The following is a 25052-nucleotide window of genomic DNA, read 5'->3' as shown; positions in this document are numbered from 1 at the left end:
TCCAGGCCAGGGACTCACCTCCTCCAAGCAGGTTTCACCTCCCAACATCACAGTTAGCTAAAAGTCACCAGTGGGTTAAACCACTGATGAGTATCAGGCCCCGATGGTCCAGTCACCTCCTGGAAACCCCACCTATGAACACATGATGCTTTGGGGGCATCTAGATATAAACCATGACAGTCAGGCTATACTCAAACTATGACAGAGAAGACAGACTACCTCAGGCTAGCATTGCTCAGATGAGAGCTTGGACGGAGGGGGAAGGCAGCTTGCATATTTTGTCATAGGTAGATATGAACAAGTCACAGGATACAAGAGCATAATCCTTTTCTTTCTCTCTCTGCACCTTAGAATGTTAAGAATGCCAGTTAGGCTTTGAGTCCAGGTAAGGTGTTCCCTAATGGAAATATTTCTTTCCTGCATGCAGTCATGAAATCCATCTCAAAAATGATAGTGAGAATGCCCCTACCCTCACTCCCACCCTTGAAACAAATTCAGATTCCCATGAGAGCTGGGTCTCCTCCTGGAGGAGTTAAAGATAATTTGTCCGCCTGCATATTTTCTTACAGAGCCAAATTACTGAAGGGAGCTGTAACCTGGTTTCAAATACTCTTGGGTTTCCTCACTCAGAGCTGCTTTTTGTCATTGTAATTAGACCAGGGAGGATGGTTTTAAAAGCCAAGCATAGCTGCCCAGTGAAGGAGAGGCTGTATTATGCACAAAGAGGGGAAATATTCTCTTCCTCCCTCCCTCCCTCTCTCCCTTCCTTCCCTCCCTTTCTTCTTTCCTTCTACCTTCCTTTTCTTCCTATCATGAGGCATCAATTTACTTTGAGATAAAATATATGGTGAAGGGGGACTCGCTGGAATAATTACTATTGCAATATCACTAATTAATAGCCTTGGCTTATTAACTGGTTAGGGTAAATCTAAATTAGCTGAACTGACTGAGGAATGTGACTTTTGACAAATTAAAAATTCAAACTAACTCAGGGTTCCTTTAATGGTCTTTTTCTCCTTCATCTTTTCTTGGTGAAAGGCTTTGATATCTCTTTATTTCATTTCTTGGGAAGAGGAGTCAATCCAACTTTCTTCCCCAGAAATCCTTGCAGCATCTTGACTCAGTACAGAGAATCCCGTGCAGTCAGGAGGACGCGTTAGAGACCGGGCGTCTCCTCCCCAGCGTCCAGGGCACGCTTTGTCAATGGCCATTTTGTTGGTAAGGTGCTGGGATTCACTTATTTGCCTCTCCTGACAGCGCAGCCCACTGCTTCCTCCTCTTCCTGAGCATACAGCCTGAGCTGCTAGCCTCCCTTGTATGTGGGTGTGATCATGTGATTAACTCTGATCAACAGAAGATAATTGGAAATGTTGTATCCCACTTTCCGGTCTGGCACAATAAGATGACTCTTGGTCTCTCCCATCCTCTTTCCAGACTGCCATCTGGGTTGTGGATACAGACAGGCCTTTAGGTTGAAGCCCTGCGTGAAAGATGGTGACGTCATGCAAAGGAGGAGCCCAATTGCTGAGGAACACCACCCTGCTGGGTTTTGCATTTGTGAAAATTGCAATTAACTTCCGCACATATACATTTTTTGAGATTTGTTTATACTAACAACTTACAATACCTTAATTAATGTTCTTGTTATTGGTAGTAAAAATAAGACAAAACCCCAAATTTCAAGTAATTTATGTAAATAATGGTTATAATGGGTTGGCTTCCAGGAAACCAAATTTTTCTCACCATAAATTTTCTTTAAAGTATTTTCCAGATTTTAAAAATGATCATTGCTTTTGCCAGGGAGAGCATAAAGGTTGAGGATGGAGGGCCTGAGGGGTTCCAAGCTTCACTGGGAGGGAGTCCCCTCTGGACCTTCCCTGAGGACAGGAAGGGAATATTGGCGGAGCTCTTGGCCGACAATTCTGTTGACATGTAACCCTTCATATCACATTCAGCCCTATTAGTCACTTTGAGTGTTGTGTGCAAGAAGAATTTGAACCAAAGCAGACCGAACTCTGGCTCTAAACAACTGTGAAGGACATTGAGATCCTCACCGAAATGCAGCAACCTGTTCCAGAGCTGAGAACAAAAGGGTAAGGAAAGATGGATTGCCTTTTGGTAGAGAATTCCCATCAAGCAACTGTATGTTTAGCCTACGTACAAGATTCTGGTGGCCCACATTTAAATCGTCCCTGGCATTTGGGGTCATAATTTTGTGGCTGAAATTAATAAGAGAGTCAGTTCACAACTTCTGCCTCCTCGTGTGGGTCCTCAGTTGGAAAGGGTAGGTGGGAAAGTTCCAGGGATTTAGGAAGGAAATACAACTAGCCACTTTTCTCTGAAAGCAAGAATGCACCAGAACAATGACTGGCCTCTGAAGAGGTACAGTAGAGAAACTCCTCCCACAAGTTGTTGCTAGGTACACCCTGTGTGTTTGTGTGGATTGAGGACATGCTCTGCACTGGGTGAGTTACTTCTCTGTTCTTTGTAATTATGCTATCATTAGCTGTTATTCATGCCATTCACAGATATTATTTGATTGGAATTTGTGCATCTAAACTGGACTCATAAATGCACTCTTAAGTTCTTTTTCATCAGTTTTTTTCTATCTTTTCTGTTTCTCATAGCTCTCTGAGTTCCTAATTTAAATATTTGCATATATGCACTCATTCATATTTTATAAATACATTTCTTTATCACAAGGAACCCTGAATGGAGTCCTAGAATTTACTACTACTGTAGTTGGACACACATTTTTCCAGTTTTTACTATGTAATTATATGCTTTTAAAGAACCTATTAAATTATATAGACTATTTGTTTTATAAGCTGCTCTTTTCTCATCAATAATCCACTGCCAATATCTTTCCTTGGTGTTAAATATCCATCCAACAGCATAATCTTTTATAATAAGAACTTATTACAATTGCAGTGTATTGTTTCTATAGTTACTGAGGATACACAGATTATTAGTGAAGGCCCTTTAGTCATAGGCCTAGAAATGTGTAGGCATCTATGATTGCTTTCCTTGCTTATACTACTAGAAATGAAATTTCCGGGCCAAAAAACCCCATAAAAATACTTACCCTCTTTTTAATTATATTTTTAAGCACTGCCTCTTACAGTTTGATGGCACTGACCATAGCAGCCAAGTGGGCACTCAGTACATACTGTGTGAACTGGAAGGTTTACAACTGAAACACATAACCAAGAAGAGAGTAGAGTTTGCTCAAGTTTGATAGGCTAGAGAGTGGATTTTCTCCATGGTCCAGGAGATTCTAAGTTTACTTTGAAGCCTGAAGAGCCAAAGTATGAGCAGAGAGCTGTGTCTGTAAGAAGCCAAGACAACAGGAAATGCTGTGAAGAGCTCAGGGTTCCCTGACTTTGGAAGCTGGCCAGTTTACTTTGTATCTTGTGAGCTTCAACAGCTCTGAAACTTTCCAGACCTCAGTTTTTCCAGCTAAAGACATTGGGCTTTCTTATTGTGCTAACATGAGTGGTTAGTATTTATCAGAAAGATCAAATTGTGGCCTCAGTTAGGATGAGGGGCAAATATTAATTGTAAACTTTGTGCACATTGGAAATTAGATAAAATGTGACTTCAGGAAGAACCTTCTAATAAGGGAAACTCCAAATCATTTGCATTCTTAATTTTGATACTATCCCTTTCTTTATTCCCAATTTAAAATAAATTATATCCTTAACTTATTTAGATATATTTTCAAGACATACAAAAATGATATAAGCAGATTGGTTGCCGAACATCTTTTCTGGAGGAATTTCGGATTATAGACAATGGGTCCACCAAGAAACGGAGAGTCATTCCACAAGGACACAGATCCACTGGGAGAGTCTTAGAGTGACTGAGTCAAGGGTCCCAGGAAAGGAGCAGTAAAGACACAAGATTCGGTGAGGCTTACTGCAGAGTGACATGAATACTTAGCAGAGCGATGGCTCTCCTGGGCTCCCCATTTTATCTATTTTGATCACAACCCAAGTCTGTTCAGTGTAGTCCCAGCATATTTTAATGCATTGTCTCAAGTCTCCTCTAGACTATGAAGGCTAAAGCCAGGGAATGGGGGCTTTTCAGTTGTGTTTTCTCTTGGCTTGGCATGAACTTGTAGCAAACTAGAGGCTCACCGAGTTTAGGTGGATGGCTAAGATCGTATTCACTTATTTCTTTGTTTCCTATGCTGGTGATTTATCCATTGGGCACATATCTGTTGGGTGCCCCTCAGCTGTTAAGGTCTGTATTAGTTGGTGACACCAAAAACAAAGTCAGCCACCTCCACCCTCTCAGAGACTCGCCAGGCTGGGCAGGCAGCTAGATGCTAATCACATAATTAGCCAGAGATACATTGTGCTCAGTGATATTAGGGAAGTCAGAGAACATCATGGAAGGTTGTAACGTGCTGTCCTGACCTTCCTACAGTGTGGGATCAGAGATTTCTCTGAGGAAGACTAAGGGAGCTGCATGGGAGCAGAAAGTGTGGTTGGGCTCAGTTCAGGATCGGTAACCACAGGTGCAAAGGTCCTGGGATGGAGAGAGTGAGCCACTGAGTCCAGGCTTGCAGGGCTGGAAGGGAGGGAGGGAGCACAGAGTGACATGGTGAAGTGACCAGGGAAGAGGGCCAGCTCTCCAGTCAATGCACTTAGAGTTGTGCCACCAAATGTTAAGTGGAATAAACATGAAGCCACCAGAGTTTTCAGCAGGAGGATGATCTGAGCAGGTTTGCACTTAGAAAGTCAATCTAAAGAGCTCATCTGATTCCCTTGTTTCTTTTGTCTTTGGATTTTTCTGCTTGGCACTGGGTTGTGCCTTTGGCCTATAGGTATTTCCCAAGGGGTTAGCTGCCCTGATGAACCATGTGAGGATTACATGGTTGCAGTCCACAACACAGGTTCAATCTGGACTTACCCTCATGGATGCCATTCACCAGGAAGATGCTATATTTTTCCTCTGGAGAGATATAACCCTTGGTTATGAGGTGATTTAACTCACACAAATCCCTGTAGGTCACAGCTCTGGATTGAAATCTGAATCTTTTCTCAATCTATAGCCTAGCCTCCTTGACCAATCCAATCACTGCCCAACTCTGAGATGTTATAGCAGAGCCCTGTCTGGATCCCATGTACTATTTTCCACTCCACTCCCCTCAACTCTGTATGCACCTGGCCCACTGAGGCCCTTTAATACACATTCCTTAAACCTCTGTCATTTATGGAGCACTGGTACCTTTTACACATTATCAGCTCACTTTTTGTTTTATTTTTTATGGAGTGTTACTCTTTAAGTATAATTTTCTCACATAAATTTAGCTAGAAAAGAAACTTGAATATATGTAAACAGTGGAGTATTTGTAATGAATGGAAAGGCAATGTCTTTTATCATAAATACATTGACTACAACTCTCCAAACAAACATAAAGCTATGAAAACATAAAGTACCTAACCATGTGTCACCTACCAGCATCTGCGCCCCACCAGGGTTGTGTGTCCTGCCTTTGGGGAATAATGTCTAAACTGGTTGTCTATCATCACCACCCCAATTTCTAAAGTTCATTGTGTTCCTGTGAGAGGCCTTTTTAAAAGGTAGAAATGTACTTGAAACTTTCCTTTGAATCTAAAATTCTATTATACCTCAGTATCAAGAGCAATGGCTGCCATTACCAAGGTCCTATAGTGTGCTATGTATACATGTGTGCGCTCTCATCCTTAATAACATTACAGAAGTAAAATGGGTGGTCCATGTCCATACGGTAGTTGTGACAGAGCTTGATTTCAGTTCTGGATAGGTTTTTTATACGACCCAGTGGTGTGCTTGAACTGGTGCACACAGGGTTTGATGAACTGATGGTTACGCATTTAGGAATTATGCAATCCAGTTGTTAAAGACAAGCATTGTTAAAATTTAATTATATAAACTTATAAACAAATTATATCAAAAACAAAGATAACAAACACTGAAACCTTATTACTTCCTTATCATTTTAGTACATTTTACTGTAATGTATCTTCTTGAAGTTATTTGCATTTATCACATTTGTGCAGTGGAAATGCATATGATTGTTATTGCTGCATTTGGTGATGTCACCTTGGTACCTTGAAGGTAGTCACAAGGGGAGTATTTATGCTATGAAATTATATGCGGCTCACCAGGGCTCCCCCCCCCCCCGACCCCCCCTAGAACTGGTTGGTAAACATCCAGCTTTGATGGCAACACCAGCCTCGCTGCACCACTGGCTGGTCAGGTTGGAAAGGGTGGTCTTTCCCATGCATAATACAAATCCATTGCCTGAAGTGTACGAAAGTCCTCTCCAATAGAGAGGCTGCTCTGGTTAGGGAGGTGAAGGTACAAACAGTCTTCCAAAATGTCATTATTTTGAATGATTTACTGGAACACCAGGGCCATGTCAGAAACTTTTTGATGAGTAAAAACAAAATTACAAAACTAGCATATTCAAGAGTGAAACCCATCTGTGTCCGTGCATGTGGGCCCAAATGAGAGGCACATCCAGCACACTACCCTTTTGCTGACAAATAAGCATTTCTCACCTAAAGCAAATATTTCAGGAATATCTCAAATGTTTTTCTAGGTAAGGCAGGAGACATCCCACTCACAGAATATTCTCATCCAATTATTAAGCAGCGGTCATTATTGTTATTAATATAATTCTTTGATATTAATGTGCCAATTACCAAGTGAGTAATTAGCCTACGGTATTTTATGCAAAAATAATATGGTAATTATTGCTCCCATTTCAAAGTTGAGGACTGTAAATTTTACAAAGTTTAGAGAACTTTCTCAAGTTAAATAGCTAGGGAAAACAAATCCAGGAGCCCCACTAAAAATGCCAGGTTTAAAGCCTGAATTCTAGCACAACTACACATTGTTGCCACTGCCATGTGAAAAGGACACACAGTAAATTGATTAATTAAATGAATGAATGACTCAATCAATTTATCCTGTAGATGGATTTTAATAAATGTTAACTGACAAAAAAACCCCAAACAAAACAAACTAAACCCAGCTCTGTCCAATTCTCCCACCAGATTTGATTCTCCATACCGAATGAGATTATAAACCACATGGGATGGAATTTCTGGTCCAACCACATTTCCAGGTTTTTGAGACCAGCTGAGCTCTCTTGGGTGTAACAATGAGACAGAGTGAGAAATCACTGCAGGAAATCTCTTTCAACACAGCTTCCCCTTCAAGTCATCATCCCAGCATCAAGCCAGGGAGCCCTCCTTCTCAGACTTTGCTGTCTAGAGACACAGTGAGTGGATTACATGGGATATCTGGTAACAGAAGCAGCACAAGGCTGGAGCCAAGACCACAATTTGGTCCAGGTCTGTCCCTCAGGCCTCCTGGCTCTCTGTCCCTGGACCAGTTTACTTCACTTAAAAGTAAGGGTACTGGTTTGAGTAGGACAGAGAAGGGGCATTATAGTGTCTTTGTCTTCTCTAAATTCCTAACGTGGACAACAAGAAAAACAGTACAAACAAAACCACAAGGCAATTAGTAGAGGGCCACTGCCAAATACGACAATGGCTTGCTTGAGGAGAGGAAGTAAACTCATACCTGGACCTTGGTCAGGGTAGCAATTACTCCCTAAACAACTGCCAATAACATAAAAGGTCTATTGACCCAGGGTTTGAGTAGAGCCCCAGGTATAAGGTCATGGAAAGGCCAAGGACAGAGAGGCATTAAGCTCTGTCAACTCAGTTCAACTCTACAGAGCAGCATGGAAATGAAACCACGCTGACAAGCATACTGCTGTCAGTGGTCTTGTTCAAGTGGGGCTGATGATATGCTTTTGTTTTTCAACACCTACCCAAATACCTTCTTCATAATATGTTCTGGTACTCTGAAGCACAAAAGCTGCAAATATGCAGGGTGTTATTGAAGATTCACAAGATGATTTGAAAGTATGTGCTGGGCTTAAACTTCTGGCCTTAGCTCATCCAGCGTGATATTCTGAGGTTTGTCTGAGTGCATTCTAAGGCAGAGTCATCAAGGCCATGAAGAATGGAAATCCTGACCTTGCTTCTCATCCCCTATTTCCAAAGCTCCTGCTTCCTTCAGAGGACATCTGAAGCAGCTGGTCTTTGACCAAATCCCTAGTTTTATCCATGGCTCTGTGGTGGAAGAACATGGGTAGTTAATCAACATAGGAACAAGGACCACTCCCTCTTTAATGTCCTCATCACACCCCTGTCCCACAGCCCTTGAAGGCTTTGGATAGGAAGAAAGCAATTCTGGCCTCCCCTGGATGACAATCTTTGAGCTTCCTCTAATGAGTCTCTCTGGGGCCAGGGCTGCCTCAAATGCTTTGTCATTAGCTCCAATGGGACTCGCAGGGAAATCTGTGGGAAAGATGTCCTCTATGGTGACCAAACACGTGATCATTCTTGTCCACCATACTGGTTTCCAGAGAACTGGATACCAGAACCATGAGATTCTGCTTCTCTTCAATTTGTCCTTCTCCATGGGACTGGCACAGGGCACTTAGCTTCCAGTTCATCTCAGGGCACCATGCCACCTGAATTCTCATCCCTCACAGCCACTGAGGAAGGCTTAGGGAATTGTCCTTTCCAGGAACCCAAACTTCACAATAATAATAGCTAACCTTATGTGATATTCTATTTGTCAGGAAATCTATTAAAGTTTAAAATCACATTTAACTCATCAAGGAAGATACATATTTTTTCCTTTAGGACATGGAGGCACAGAAAGCCTAAATGACTAGTTCAAGGTCACAAAGCTAGTGAGTGGTAGAGCTAATAACTGAACCTAGATTTGCCTGTTTCTGAAATCTTAACCCATATTCCCTTTACCTTGAATAATTACGATGATTATGAATCTTCAGGAAGTTGGAGAAAAATCTAGGATCTTCTGATCCTCTCTCCCTCCCTCCCCTCTCTTCTTTCTTTCTCTCATTCATTTTTGGGGCTTACTTTTTAATCTCCAACTTGGGAAGAAACAGAGTCCACCCATATGGTTGTTGTGGTATCTAAATGAAAAATAAGTGCAAACAGGGACTTACAGGGGCTTGAAGATCAGAGGGTAAGACAGAAACCCACACAGCTAATTCTTGAAAAAGGCTGTTATAGAATCAAAAATAGACACATATTTCCAGGAACTGATAATTTCTCTTCAATGACTGTATTAATGAAAGAACTGGCCATGGTTATATGGATGATTTTTAGGATACCACTGGGGGGCCTTAGAAGGTGACCATGCCCAAGTTTTCCAAGAAATCTTTCTTTGGTGGTTATACAGGTGAATTTCTTATCTAAAGTAACCAAGGGCTTGGAAGAAAGAGCTTGCTGAGTAGTTGTGAATAGAAACACATGAGACAGAAGGCTCATCACTTATTAGGCTAAAAAAATGATTAGGGAAAGATGAAAGAGATGGGGTCAACTATTGAGTTCTGAGGGAGTATGGAGGGACTGAAAGAAGAAAAGAAGTGAGAGAAGAGAGAAGATGACTAAAAGTGAATTAAACATATTAAAGGAAGAGGGAGGGAGCAGGAGAGGGAGAGAAAAGAGAACGAGATGAGAAGGGAGGGAAGCTGAGAAAGAGGAAAAGGAGGAAAATGAGAAGATATCTTGATAAAGAACCTGCTGTGTGTTGAACAACGTGCCAACTCTCAGGTAAGGGAAGTTCTCAGCTGTGGCACATCTTGCCCAAGGCCCCTGAAAAAGTAGAGCAGAGCCCTGGACATAGAATATTTACTAGTGACTTCTGTAACTTGATCCTAAACCTAGATTTATGTGTGGGCTTTTGGTGTTTCATTTTCAGATCCATGTTTTTTGTTTTGTTTTGTTTTATTTTTGGTACCTGGGATGGAACTCGGATCCTTGGGCTTGCAAAGCAGGTGGCACAACCACTGAGCTAAATTCCCGGCCCTCAGATCCATTTTTTGAAATATGTTGAGCCCATTGAACTCTCTTTGATCAAATCTTTCTTGCTAATCTTTGTTACTTACTTATTTAATATTTAATGAACACTGTTTAGGAACTGGCACATTCTCATTATTTTTAACACCCAGTGGTGAAGAGAATTCTGAATGTTTTCATTCATGTGAGTATGTGTGTCTAGCATCATCATCATCATCATCTTATTCTTATTAGCATAATTTGTATACCCAGTCCTCTCTTGAGCCCTGGCCCCAGAGAGACTCTTCACAGGAAGCCCAAAGACTGCACAATTTTTTCAACAGTTATCATATTGAATGTTCCCAATACACTGAGCAAGCAGAGATCTTCTCATTTTGAAGGTGGGAAAACTAAGGCTCAGGGGAAGTAAATGGCTTATAATTATCAGAGCTTGAACTCCTTCTCACTCCTCATCCAGTGCCCCTCCCACCGTAGGCATGGTAGGAGGTTAGCACTGTGAACGCATTATCCTGTGGACTATGGCACACAGTAGGCCCAGAGCAGACCTGCATTGAAATCTTTGTCTCTTCTTGGCAGACCTACCTAACCTCCTGACTCTCACTTTTCTCCCATTTAACTTGGGGGTTCCAATAGTACCAACCCCACTGGATTGCTGCTGGAAAGATTAAATAAGATAATGCACACAAAGTGCTTCCCCAAGTGCCTGGCATCTGGTAGACACTTAGGTACTTAGCTGTTCCTGTGGAAGATTTGGCCTGTTTCTTTGGGACAGTGGCAGATGATAGAGTGCAGCTCAGTGAGTGTGCAGACTGGTAGCCTCAAAGCATACCATTGACCAAGGTTCCTTTGCCTGCCACTCACCCACTGGGCACCAGCCCTCTGCTCTGAGGGAAGTTACTGCTTGTTCTAGGCCAGGAGAATCAGCCACTTGACTCAACATTGTGAAATGTAGCTTGATTCATGCCAGCCACAACTCTTGGTCACATGCTCCTCGCTCTGGATTCTGAAGTCTTTTCTTGCTTGGGGACTTGTGTGATTCAGCAGCCTGTGGGAAATGAGTCAAATGTATTGTGTTTGTGTGCTAGGTAAATACACATTTAGATGGAGATAGTTGAGGAGGCATCAAGAGGAAGACAGCAGTGTGAGGGAAAGAACAAGGCTGCAGGGTCTTGCTTTGTGTATCAGCTCATTAATCCTTCCTTTTGGGAAACCCTACTCTGTGAAAGTGACACTAACAGGACTGTGAAGCAGTGTTGGAATGAGCTAGGGATCCAGGGTCAGCTAGACTGAGGCTATATATCGATGAAAGTTAATTCATAAATCCTACAGTGATGGGATGGCTATTATTTCCTCTACTTTATCAATGAGAAGATTGGTGTTCCTTCATAGCATACATTTAAGCCTAGTTTCCTCCTATTTTCCCCCCAAGGTGAGCTCACTGAGTCTTGTGCTGGGCTTGTCATTTACATGATGAAAAAGCAAAATCTCCGCGTCCAGACTCGTCCTCTCGTCTGAATTTGTCTTTGATCAAATCTTTCTTGTTAATCTTGATATTTCTACATGAATGTCTAATATCCATCTTGAACCTATTATGTCCACCCAGAGCCCTCGTATTCTTTTTCTGACACTTCCAAAAACTTGCTCATCACAGACTTTCACATTTCATTGATTGTTACTGCCACGTAGGAGGTACGATCTATCAAAAGATATGTGAATGTTTAAATTAATAAGTTATTATAGTAAAAGACACATTCCCAGCACTCCCTCTCAAAAGAGTCCTCCCTTCAAGCACCCTCCTTATCCAACCATTCTTGCTACTTTCTGAAGCAGTTCTGCAGGTCCTCTTCTGTGAGTGTTTCTATCATGGGTGCTTCAGGGTCCTGGATCTACTCAAAACATTGACCTTTCATGTCTCCCAGCTGGCCTGCCCTGTTCCCTTCACCTCAGGCCAGCGCTCCCACCTCCCTCAGCTTCTGCTCTCGCAGCTCCTTCTCAGTCTCTGCTTTCTTCTCTTTTTCCCTTTTCCAAGCCTGGCCCACCTTCAGCCCAGGTTGTACTTCACCCTCATCCTGGCAGCCAGGGAAACAGTTGACGGCACTGGTTAAAACCCTGGCTTTGGAACTTATCAGATGTGGGGAGGCTTGTGACCTGGTTTCCTTCTCTGCCCCCTGTGCTCTCCTGTGTGGCATGAAGACAAGATGGTGCCTGTCTCACACAGCAGTTCTGAGGAGCAACTCCCCTGGCTCCCATGAAGAGACTAGCACAGTGCCCTTCCCCATACACTCCAGGAGTGCTCAGCTGGATGATCATATATCTTCTGTGTTAACCCTAAAAGGTGACCAGTTCCTAAACCATGTAGTCCTTGGAAACTGAATAATTCGATTTGAGACTTGAAGAGTTTTAATTCTAAATCACCTGCTGTTTTATGTGTGTGAGCCCCTTTTTCAGCAGCAAAAAGTGAACTTCTTGACAGCAAGAACCAGATGACACAGAATAAAGTCTTATCTTACCCCCTTCTTAGGTTGTTGCTAAACACAGACCAATAATAACTTCTAGCATTTGTGGACTTCTGTACATTTTACTGCTGCTACTACTGTTATTACTTCGGCACTACTACTATTACTGCCGTTCCTACTATTACTACTCCAGTGCTACTTTTGCTATTACTTATACCCCTGTTGCTACTACTGCTCTTACTAACACTGCTAATATTTATTGAGTATGCACCGTGTGAGCGGCACTGTTCCCTGTCCTTTGTTATCTCATTTGTCCAGCACAGCAGCCCATGCAGGAGTCAGTGCAGTTTGAAATGTGGGTTAGAAGTCAGAATTTCTGGCTTTGAATGTTGGTTCCAGTAATTACTAACTGTGCTATTATAGGAAATTCAACTACTCTTTATCTCAATTACCTTAAAATAGAATTCTCAGTAACTGAGTAGAATCAACATGATAATGCAAATGAAAAGTTTTTAAAATCTCGAATAGTGCCTGATACTCATGTTGTTCCTATGAAGAACTCTTTTACTGTCCTTAAGAGTGTGTTGTCTGCATCTTCCTGCCCCCATCTTCTGCAGAGCACTTCTGCAGCATTCTGTTTGCTGCTTACATGGTGCCTAGGCCAGTGTGCTGTAAAAGCCATTGATTTCTTGGAGAACTCTGCCAGCCTGGATGCTACTGGAGAGCAGGAAAATAAGCCTTGCTCACTCTTGTGTCCACATCATGAAGCACAGCCCTAGTGCATGCTAAGGTTTCAACTGACACTTGCTGAATGAATAAAAGGTTGAATTTGTGAGTATGCATCCTGAACCGAGTCTGGAGCTAACTACATAGTCCTCACATTCACTGCTCCTGATTACCTCAGAAGATGAAATGCATTGCTCTCCTGGTCCCTCTCTTCTACCTTTCTCCAACAGTGGTGGAGGTTTTATGTTTCCCATTTTATGGATGAGAAGATGGAGACCCCAGGTTGTAAGGACACTGAGTCTAGATGCTTGGACTTTATGTTCTGGTTCTATAGCGTTGGCTTAGTGAGTAGCAAGAGACTCATTGCTGCTGGGAACCCCAGTGATGAATGATGAGGTTTATGCTGTTCCTTTTACCCTAGAACTGAGAACAGAAAGAATTCAGAGCCCCGGATTCCAGGGCCTCTGAGCAGGCCCCGCAGTCTGAATCAGCGAGGATGTCCCTAACTGTGTCCATGGCATAAGAAAATCCTCAAGCCCATGTGTTTGGCCTCTGTCTGCAAAGTGAGCTAACTGTGCAGCTGCTCCTCACCAGTGTGGAGAAACTGCCTGTTAAGCTTTCATTACTGTGTTCTTGCTCCTCATTTGCCTGCTGTGTGCAGACTCAGTAACTGAAAGAACATTTAGCATTTCTCGTTGGAAAGCAGTTCCCTCCTTGAAACATGTAAGAGATTAAACCACATTGTTCATTTAAGAGATCAAATCACTCTTTTTCATTTTTACTCTAAAAAGTCAAAAACATATAAAATAGAAAATTTAGAAAAGAAGGAAAAGAATCACCCTAATCCCATGACTTTAGCATACTGACTGTGCTAGTGATTTTCCTTCCATTTATTTGTTCCTATTTGTTTTTATATTTCCATTTATTAAAATTGCATCCATCTAAAGTTATGTCCTTAGCTTCAGTAAGCATTTTAGCGGAATACTATTCTAAAGTATTTGTGTACTATGTTGTGTGGCGACGTCAAGCCAGTAGCTCGAGGTACAAATCTGCAGTGAAGGAGAGAGCTACAGAGAGAGAAGCTTGGAGGTTTTGAGTGTTGGATGGTGTTAAAAGCCACGAGACTGGGTGTGATCTCCTTGGGGAGAGTGGGTTAGAAAGAGAAGAGGGCCTGAGACCCCTCTTTAGAGAGTGAGGAGCAGCTGGGCAAGGAGACAAAGCAGATCAAGAGAGGTGACAGGGGTTGCCCAGTAACCCTCCAGATGGAGGACCTGGAGTCCACAGAGCCATCCGCTGGGGAAGCACTCACAACCTGGACCTCTTACACCCTCAAAGTGCTGCCTGTGTAGCCAGGCCTTGTGTGTGGACATCAGCTATACGTTAGAACCTGGCAAGCTGCTGCCCTTACCGCAGCCAAGAACGCCTCATTAGGTCTGACTAACTCAGTGTTCTGTATAATTTATTATAGTTAGTCCTGAAGTGGCCTGAAGTTAACCTTTACTCTGTCTCCTACCAAAGGGAAACTCATCCAGTGTAAATCCAATAACCATTATTAATTGTTTAAATTAGTTACGTTATCTACAAATTAGTTAATCTATACTGGGTACTGCATAGTGTAAGCAGGATTGGCAGTGAGCATAGCTAATCTATTTATAGAAAGGAACTGGTCACAAAGGGTTACAACGGTGGAAACCTGGTCCCATACGGTTTTGACCCTGTCACTCACCCGGCTGATTTCATACCTGCTACGCAGAGACCATAGGACTACAGATGATGCAAAGTCCCAGGCTCTGGGGTTACCGAGGGCTATGTTGGAATCGAGGCTTCTACTTACTAGTGGTGTGGCCTTGAGAAAAACATCTTCTTATCTTTATAATGTGGCTATAATGCTGTTACCTTCCTGAGAGAGTTGTGAGAATCATTTGAAATATGGTTTATAAAACACATGGCACAGAAATAGTGCTTAATGAAGATGTGTTTCTTTGCTTTTCCTCTGAGTTTAAATTTCAAAGTGCCCCCTAAAATGTTGTCTCACCTACAGAGGTAAATTTGTCATTCCTGTTTATAATGATGGTTTCTTTCTGTAAGTTCATCAAACTTGAAATTTTCCCCTTATTTTGTGTTATTTCCCTCTGTCTTCAAGTGAAGTTACGTGTTTGCATGTCTGTGTTCTATGACAGAATATAGATCTCATCCATGGGCCTACCCTCCTGGAACTCTTGGAGCAGCATTTCCACTCATATATGGAATAAACCATGAATGGTCAGGAATATGTGGGAAGTAAAATGTGCCAAGGCGAGAAGAGAAGGGAGTATTTGAGGTAAGAGAAAGATTATGCAGGACAGACGGGGTAGCAGCTCTATTAATGGGGCAATGAGGATAACACTAGTATAATAGGCTAGGGTTAAAATTATGTTTTCTCCTAGAGAAAAAAATCTAATGAGGTTTTGGTTTATCTAAATAAGTTTATCTATAAAAATGTACTTTCAGATTGCCTCTAAATAAATGTCTTTAAAAATAAATGATAAACTGAGTTCAAAATTATACAAAAACAGTAAAGCTTGTGGCAAGTAATAGGAGTGTTTTGCTGCTTCCAGAGTTCAGCATACTCTGTTTTCTCAGCTGTTGGTGCCATTCTTTACTACTGCTTGGTTCATTAGAATTCCTTTCAGGCTTGAAAGTCTTTGGAGCTTTTCCATATAGGTCCTGCTTACGCTGTCAGTCTCTCCTGTCACCAATGCCCTAACCCACCCCCAACATGGCCACTTCTGGTATTGACAGTGTCCAACAGAGCTGAGTTACAATTCCATTCTTCATTACTCTGTGCCACCAATAACATGTGAGCTACTTCAGCATCGCGCTACCTTCGAATTCTTTACAATAGCAAAGCCTTCATCAGATAAAGCCTTTCTGACCATAGCTTTGGACAACACACTTATTTGATACTATTGGATGTTTTTCAAAGTGAGTGAATACACAAAGAAGATGCTGGGGAGAAAACACTATACTACTACAGCTCTAGGCACCAGAAACAGGGGATGTCTTGTAGTGAATTTCTAATTTGCTGGCAACAAATTGTCAGGGGCACATATAAGTTCAATTTGGAGAAGCAGTGACCATGGAATTGAGTGGAGGGGGAGAGAGCTCAGGGAGGGAGTCTTCCAGGAGACTTGGTTTACCAGGCGCTCTGCAAAGAAAGCAGCACCCCCAGGAATGGCTTACTTGTTAGGCCCTAGGGACTCCCAGCATGGGCGTGTAGGTTGTTTGTGACAATGTCCTCCAAGGGCTGGGAAGTCCAGATTCATCCTGAAAGCAGACACATTTGTTTAGCAATTTGTTTGCTGAGGGGAAATGACCTTCACAGGTTTGCTTTTAGCTTTTTTTTATGGCGGGGCAGTCCAGCTGGTATGATGGACGGGGACAGGGCCTCCTCTTCCTGAAATGTCCCTTTTAATCTTCGTGCTCCACAGTCAGTGTTCAGCCACAGCAGGCTTGGTGAGGTCCACCTCAAATGCCTGGATACGGGACCAGAAACCAACACAGCATGATGGTGGCTCATTTCTCACATTCCCCATCCTTTCCCATGGTGGCCATAGCTCAGCCTCTGTACATGCCTGCTAAGCAAAAAGGTCATCTGCCTGCCTCCATTTTTCACACCCTATAATCAATACAGGTGCATTTGCTGCCATCTTCCTCAGATTTGCCTAGCATGCCCACCCTCCCTCCAGCTAAGTCACAGTCAGGTTTCAACTTGAGAGTAGTCCTACCTGACCCACGGGGAAGTCCCTTGCCCTTGCACCGACTAGAAGCACTTGGGTTCCCCTAGCTGTGCAATCCAAAGGTTAGGAATTATTGTCTGCATCAGCAGTCCTCCTGGGCCATTTATATTTATTCTCCCAGATTGTCATCTTAAAATGTTCATGTAGTATCGATTTCATTTTTAGCTCGTCCTTATGACTAGATTGCCGTCTCCTTTGTGAGTCAGATTATACATTAGATGTGCTCATGATCTTATTCAAGCTATTCAATTTCCTGATCTTTAGTTGCCTTATCTTTAGAGTGAGGATTGTAATAAGAATTACACATAGGGTTGTGGTGAAGATATAATGAGAGAATATACCCAACAGTACTTAGAAGATAGCCCTGAATGGAGAAAGGCATGGCGTTTTCTCACATGTTTATTTTACTTATGCAAATTCAACCACATACTCTTTAATATATAATTGTAATACTTTTGAGTTGTATTTATGTATGTACATTAGCTACCGTATTTATATACATGTATTATGTATGTCACTATGGGAGATTACATATACAAAATATGTATATTGCTTTTTCTGGGCAATTTAAAGTATGCTCAAAGGTAATTTTACCTATCTGTAGTTTTTAATATGTTGTGTGAGATTCAACTTCATGTTACTGATCTCTTAATATGTGCTACAGGTTTTACATACATGACCTCATTAATCTTTGTGCACATTCATTTGATAGGAGAGGAATCTAAGGCTCACAGAGGTTAACTACCTTGTCCAAGGTCACATGGCTAGAAAAATCAAGACCTTTAAACCATGACTGTCAGATTCCCCAGTCCATGACCATTCATTCCCATCTCTATTGACTGATTTGGGATGTGTGGTAATGGACTTGTCCCATGTGAGAAGCAGTCAGTGGCCAGGAGAAGAGATGGGAAACTGGTTATCCCTGAGAATATGGCCTTGTCATTTGGGTGCAGGAGAGCTCTGTCAAGCCTAGGGCATCTGCTGTAGGCTGGGAACCACTAAGTCTTGCTCATGTGCTTTTCTTAGGGACTTCTGATATGTCCTGCATGTAAATGCAAAGTGCAGCTGAATGCTAATCTCTGGAGTGGGATCTGCCAGCCGATTCATGCCCAGCTCTGATTTTATTAGCATAATGTCACTTATCGCTTCTTCTACTGGTCTTGAAGAAACAACTTCTGACAGTGGATGATGATGCTCTAGGTGGAAGGTCACGAGGGATCCTGATCAGGAACATTTTCAGCCCAAATATGAACTCTCAGTTTGTTTGGCTTGCAGTGTAACTAATTGGAGAATTGTCTCCTGGCCTGAAACAATTCCTTATCCAAATGGAATGATAAACTGCTAGCTGCTGAATTTAACAGACATTTTTCTCTATGCTAAGTTCTAGTTAAAAATTTTTAACAAGACAAGACCCTTGCACTTATAGGCTTAAAGTTGTCTATAATAAATTTTACATTTCCTTTGGACTAAGACAGTTTATTGACTGCACCTGTATATGGTTTGGGCACTGCCAGTTGTTGTACATGCCTGCTTGCCTTGGCAAGAAAAGTAACAAAAGGTGTGAGCAGAGCAGGTGGCAGAATAGCCAATGAATTAAGAGTAAGGAAACATGGCTCAAATGCTAGCTCCATCTGAAGTTAGGTATTGAAGGCACAATATGATCCCCACAGGAAAATGACCAAAAACCTAAAATTCCAGCATTTGGGAGAGAAATTGTTGTTTCAAAAAAAAAGCTGTAATGTACTACCTATTTTCCGGGACTTGTTTTATTCCTGTCTCACACTCATCCCAGTGATGTCTAAGAGGTACATAATTCATGCTGTGAGGAACTGATGTTCTTGATGACTCTCTGGCCATTGCATTGCTTACTGCCTTCCATCTTTCATCCTCTCAGATCTCATTCATTTGTTCAATACTCACATTGAGCCAACAGGCTAGAGGTGTAAAGGAGAGGTATGATGCCCACCTATCTTAATGAGTCATGGAGCCTACTAACGGATGTTACAAAGAAAAGAACGTAATAGCAATTCAGTATGATGAGGGTTATAGTGCAGGAAGCATGGGAGAGTGGTGCTTGTTCTGTCTTGGTGGATCGAGAAAAAAGAACAAAAATAGTTGACAGTGAAGCTGGGTTTGTACAGTGAAAGAAGGAGGTTGCGAGGGGTCCAGTTATAGGGAACAGTACAGGGCTAGGGAACAGCTCTGTCTTTTGGGTTTTCAGTGCACTAGGCATCTACATTGCTGAGACTGGCTGCTCTTAGCTGTCTGGCCCTTTTTACTTCTTTTCTTTAAAACTTGACCATATGAGGTATGCCTAAAAATGTAAAGAATTTTTATATTTAAAAATTGCCATTAATTGCCATTAATTCACCTCAAAATATTCTCACTTGCTTTGAATACACGTATTCCATTGTTCTTGCCACTTTCTGAAGCAGTTCTGAAAGTTCTTTTTCACAAGTGTCTTACTTTAGTTGTGACTGTCTTGATGTCCTAAAGTCATTCAAAACATTTACTTTTCTTAGTCATTTTGACTTTGGGGAAGACAGAGAAGTCTCAAGTGCCAGTTATGGAGAATAAGGGAGATGAGGACACACTATAATGCTTTACTTAGCAGCAGCATTCACTGTATTTTTTATTTTACTTCATAAAGAAATGCACGGAGGAGGAATTCCAGAATTGTTTCAGAAAGTGCCAAGGACAATGGGATAAGTGTGTTCAAGTGAGTATTTTGAAGATTAATGGCAATGTGTCTTTTACTGTAAAAAATTTTTAAAAATGTAAACATTTATTATATATTTTGCTCATACCCCATAGATCTCAGACATTAGGCAATGTGAATGACAGTCATTATTAGCTTTAGAAACTTTCCATTGCCAAATGTGTATGTTCTCATGACAAGATGCCTAGAGGTTGTGATAAACCCAAGTGGGACCATCTGAACATGCAATTCTGTATCCTTTCTTTCCTTACATGGAGATAAAAGTCAGTCTGTCTCCTTGACCTACTTCCTACTGCCTCTACAGTACACATGAACTACACATGACAGTGCAAATCAGAGAGGCAAAATGAGATGGCTAGAATCACACGGCAAGTTGGTAGCAGAGGCAGGAATGCGAGATGGGTCTCAACACCATGAACAACATTCCTGCACAAATGATGAATTTTCGAGCTTCCAAAATGTTGTTCCTGCTTCTCTGTCTATTTGGCATGCTTCACTCCTCTCTATTCTCCAGGGCTCATCTCAAAGACCACCTCCTCTACAGCCTCCCACAATTGTCTATTTACTCCACCTCTGCTCCACTACTCCAGTTCTAGGACGAAATAACCACTTGCCCTTCTGTGCTCCCCAGCATTTGCTGAGGCCTCTGACTTTATGTCTCAGGATGATACTCATTTATGGCAGTCTCCTCATCCAGTTATAAGTCATGTGAAGACTGGGCTCACTTTCAGTCACCTCTGTATCCGGAGCATGCAGCAGACCCTCTATGAATCTTGCTGAAGGGTTTAATTAACAAATCTCAAAGATAACATGCTTTGAGTTAAGGTACCTTTCAGTTTAAAGCCATCTGCATGATGTTTTAAAACCTCAGAGAAGGTCATATCTTTTCCAAGTAAGCTTTTATCTTGATGGTATTCCATGTGGGGGTCTGGCTATTGGGCAGTATGCAAACAGAAAGTTCTTGTGATGGATAGACTGGAGATTGCCATCAATATATGGACTTGATAAACCAGTATTTTTACAGAAGCAAATACAAACTGTAGTTATCCAAGCAGATAAACCCTGGGAATCCTCACTCTGTCTTAACAAGGATTTCCTTGGTGAATTCTTTTGTCTTCTTGCAAATATCACCATGCTCTTTGCTGCCTTTGGTTTCAGTTTTCAAGTCCAGGGGTCTGTGTCTGGTGCACCTGGCCAAGTCACCTGGAAGTGATTTCAAAGGTTGAAGATGAGTCTTTCTCTGGTTCAACCCAGCATAAAATCAGTGTAGAAGGGACTCTGGAGTTTGGAAGGGCTGGGTTCAAATCCAGACTCTACCACTGTACCTTGGCACAAATAACTTTGCCCCTCTAAGCCTCAGTTTCCAAAGCTGCAGAGTCTATTTTTCTGGAAGCACTTTGGAAAGGATTAAATGTGGTAAGAAAAAATTGTTGGTAAGCAGAAGCGATTAATATAATTAGCACTTTGTAAAAGTCTTTCTTTCTTCAGGGACTGAGCAGAAGCAGTGAGGTAGGCTTTACTAAGGGTGCTCAAAGCATTTCTTTCATAGCTATGGTTTCTTTTCCTGTTTTGGACAGCAGCAAAGGTCAATGTTTCCCCTCCGTGGCTGTCTCATTTCCCTTTTGCCCCAACTCAGCGGCCTCAACCACTACTTGTTCTTTTTTCTGAATGGAGCCAGTGGGCCCCTTCCCACCACACCCGCTCCCTAGCACCTCCTCTGCTGTTACCCTTCAGTGACCGAGTCCCAAATACCAAGAACTCAAGGGCTGTTCCACGAACAGCAGCTTTTTTTTCATTTCTGGCCCAGGCTTCACCCCACACAGCATATCCTGTTGAAGAAAATAGGTACTGAAAGTGTTTCGGGGACCCCTGAACAGAGCAACCCTCCTTGTCAGGTCCCCTACCCTACCAAGCACTCAAGCTCTGCTGGAAGGTGAGAACTGAATGAAGGCATTCTCCTACACTTGGTCAGGTATGGAAAGGGTATTCTTTTTTTTAGTTGCTAATCCTCTGCACCTAGAACAGAATTAAAATGGCATGAAGTACTATCTAGTGAATATCTCCCTCCCAACCCTGTCCCCGTCCCTGCCATTCTCACCCTAAATGCCAAACCACTGTTACTTGTTTCAAGTGTGCCTCTGTGGTGCCCAGCACATGAACGCACATGGACATTTTCTCTCCGAAACTGTAGCACAGTGTTGTGTCTCACCTTATGTACTCAGCATTGCATTCTACAGCTCATCTACCTTTACTGATCCAGACTGCTCTCCTGCCAAACCAGGCATAGCAGCCACTTTTATTCAGGGACCAGAGTTTATTCAACAGGGTATCTGCTGAGACCGTGTAGGTTGCCTGCAAAATTACAATGAATAACTCTGTGGATACATCATTTTTTGGGAATTAGTTCTAAATCCATTAAGGAAATGCAAAGGTTAGTGAACGTGAGCTGGCCGAGGAACCCAACACCAGGAATTCCTGGAATCTTCCTGCCTATTCTTTCTGTTTTTCTGGAAAACCCTCTGCCTTTGAAGATGGGGCTCATAGGTCACTTCCTGCCTTAAACCTTTCCAGACCAGCTCTAGCCAGAGAAAGTTGCTCCTGTATCTTTGGGGTCACAAGGTGGTGCCTTCCAAACTGCAGCTGGGCAACAACCTCCAGAGTGTATGACAGGCCAGATTGCTGGACCACTCCTCCAGGCCCCCATTTCCCTTCTGGAAGTCCTCAGTGGGCTCTGAATATTACCTTCCCAATAAGTGCGCAGATGATACTTCTACTACTGCTCAGCATCCACCGACTCCCCTGCCTCTATGATGCTGCTGAGGCCTGTCCCACTTCCCATCCCGACCCTAGCCTCAGGCTGAAATAACTATCTTTTCTCTTTAGCCTGAAACCTCCAGGAGGGCAGCGACGGGCTGTGGGTTTATTGCACAGTTCATCTTCAAAACTTGACAGAGCACTCAAGAACATTCAAAGTGGTCAATAAATGCATGTGAATGAATGAATGTATTAAAATAGTTCACTGCATTCCTTCTCGCAAAGCTCAACTCCTTAGGACTAGGACGCCTGTGTCCTTATACAGCTCCTCCCCATCTCCATTGCTCCTGGTCTTGTCTTACTAGTTTCTGCTCTGTCACTAGTGTGCGCAGTTTTACTCTTGCCCTTCTTCTGTTCTATTATTCCTAAGACAGATAGGCTGATGTTTTAATAATATAATTTGAGTGTAAACTTTGGCAACTAATTTTATGTCTATCAATAGAGACCTATGAAACAGATGATTGTATGTGTTAGCTTTGAGTCACTGTGACAAAATGCCTGAGAAAATCATCTTTGAGAAGGAGAGGTTTATGTTGGTTCATTTTCCAAGGTTTTCAGTCCCATGTTCACTTGGCCCCTCTGCTTCTGGGGCTTCATGAGGCTGAGCCCCGTGGCAGGAGGCTGTGATGGGACAGAACTTCTCACCCCATCCAAACTGGTGAACAGCAAAGAAGAGGACGGGGATAAGGTCTCAATCTATCTCCAAGAGCACACCTTTAGTGACCTACTGCCTCCAACTAGGCTTTACCTTCCAAAGTGTCCACCCCTGCCAATACCCCCACCAGCAAGTGACCAAGATGTCAACACCTCAGCTCTTGGAGAACATTCCAGATCTGAACCATGACATCAGGCATCCATGTCATCGCACAGAAAATTTCCCCCTCTCCCTTCTTGTGGCTGCACTCCCTCCCTTCCCCATGCAGTTCAGTTGCTTAAGTGCTGTAACACTGGAGGATCGCCATGGTATAGTAAAAGTAAATGTGTTCCAAATTCCCTTCATAGCTCACACTTTCACTAAAGATTTCTCTATTGACATAAACCACCCCCATATCTTAAGCATTTGAGGCCATCAAGATGCTCATTGGTGGGGAGGATTCTTGTGGAAACCAGAAGAGGGACAACTGGATCAGGTCAAAGAGTGCACGGATGGTCAGGGGTAAGGCCCAGGATTTTATTCTGTAGGCAACAGGAGACACAGAGTACAGCTCAGGAAAACCATGGCTGACATGTACACCGGAGTAATTCCTTTGAGTTGGATTTAAAGAGGTGGAGGCTGGAGCTAAGGAGAAAGGAGGAGGCTCCCACCATGGTTAGGTGAGCAATGATGAGAGTCTCAGGCTGAGGAGTAGTGAAAAGAGGGCAGGACAGTGGAGTGAAGGCAGGAAAAGAGTTCAGTGGATGGGTGTTCAGACAGTGAGGCTGCTGATGGTGATGCCACAGAGAAATCAAGCGACGTAGAGCAGAACCTCAAACAGAGAGTGGACAAGAGGTGATGCCAGGGAGGGGTTGTTTCCATCAGCAAACTCAGATGGAGAAGGACAGAGAGGGCTGAGGATGCGAGCAGATGTTTCCAGGCTGGCTTAACCAGAATTGCTCCATTTTTGTTTGCCGTGAAAACCGAAGAATTATGTAAGTACTTTTACCACTGAAAAATCTTGAAAACATTAAAAAAAAAAACCCTCAAAGCCTTAAAAAAATAGAAAAAAAAACCCCTCCAAGGTTATATTTCATTTTTTTGTGGTATTTTCTTCCAGTTGTGTGACAATCTTTGCAGCGGGGCAGAAAGACTCATCATTTCGAGCACTGCTTTAAGCATCTGCCACAGTCACCAGGCCTCAGAGGCACGGCATACTGGTGGTGACAGAAACAGTACCGATTGTCCCCTGCCTGCACTCTGCACCTGGGTTCTGCTGGGTAAGTCACCTACCTGTGAGAAAGCCGGCGTCGCTGCTTATAGGCCCAAGAAAGCCCGTGGCTGAGCACACCAAACCTGTTTCATCTTGAGTCGTGTGCAGCATAGGGAGGAAGCGATGAGGACTTGGGAAATCCTCACCTTTGTACTGAAAGCAGCAGCCTGTTGTTTTGTGCCAGGTACCAAATGCCCGCATACCACAAGTTGCATGGCTGAGTAGATTTTTACAAGTTTGCTGGAATCTCCCTTTTTCCAAATGATTTGTCCAAGGTCAAAATAAAATTGCTTTCAAAACAGTCTCTAGTTAAAGCAACAAATGCTTAAAGTATATGAATCATACTTGGATTTTGTCATTAAATCTTCACTGTAGGGCGGTAGTTCTCAATCTCTAGCCTCAGCAGAATCATGAAGAGGACTTAGAAAAACCCAGAGTGCTGAGTCCTAATCCTAGAGTTTCTGATTTAGTGAGTCGGGGATGGAGCCTGAAAAAACTGCATTTCTCAGTTTCCCATGTGATGCTGATTTTCTTAGTCAGGTGACAAAATGCAGAGAACCACTGGTGTGTAGGAAAGACTCCTGGCCTTCAGATCTCATGTGACTCACTGTCTCTGATCCTCAGTTTTTTCATCTATTAAATAAGTCCATAAAAATTCAGCAAACCCAAAGCTGCTTTTCCCCTTTCCTTTTCTTCCTCCTCCTCTCCTTCCTCCTCTTTTCTTCTATTTTTGGGTCCTGTCTTTT

The 25052-nt window shown here is 42.6% G+C and overlaps 1 long non-coding RNA gene across 1 annotated transcript in view; it reads left to right on the top strand.

The window, feature by feature from the left end:
- The first annotated feature begins 2425 nt into the window (after window positions 1–2425).
- LOC101704031 (uncharacterized) overlaps window positions 2426–25052 on the top strand; it is a 35358-nt gene continuing 12731 nt past the window's right edge. Inside the window, exons 1-4 of the long non-coding RNA XR_002392082.2 lie at window positions 2426–2465; window positions 15268–15407; window positions 19517–19585; window positions 24154–24313. This is a non-coding gene — a long non-coding RNA (uncharacterized LOC101704031). The remainder of the gene's footprint in view (window positions 2466–15267; window positions 15408–19516; window positions 19586–24153; window positions 24314–25052) is intronic.

The sequence above is a fragment of the Heterocephalus glaber genome, unplaced genomic scaffold (genome assembly GCF_053883595.1).
Source record: "Heterocephalus glaber isolate CG9 unplaced genomic scaffold, H.glaber_assembly_v1.0 deba00000281, whole genome shotgun sequence".
In the NCBI taxonomy this organism is placed as follows: Eukaryota; Metazoa; Chordata; class Mammalia; order Rodentia; family Bathyergidae; genus Heterocephalus; species Heterocephalus glaber.
This window is presented reverse-complemented; position numbering and strand designations above follow the sequence as displayed.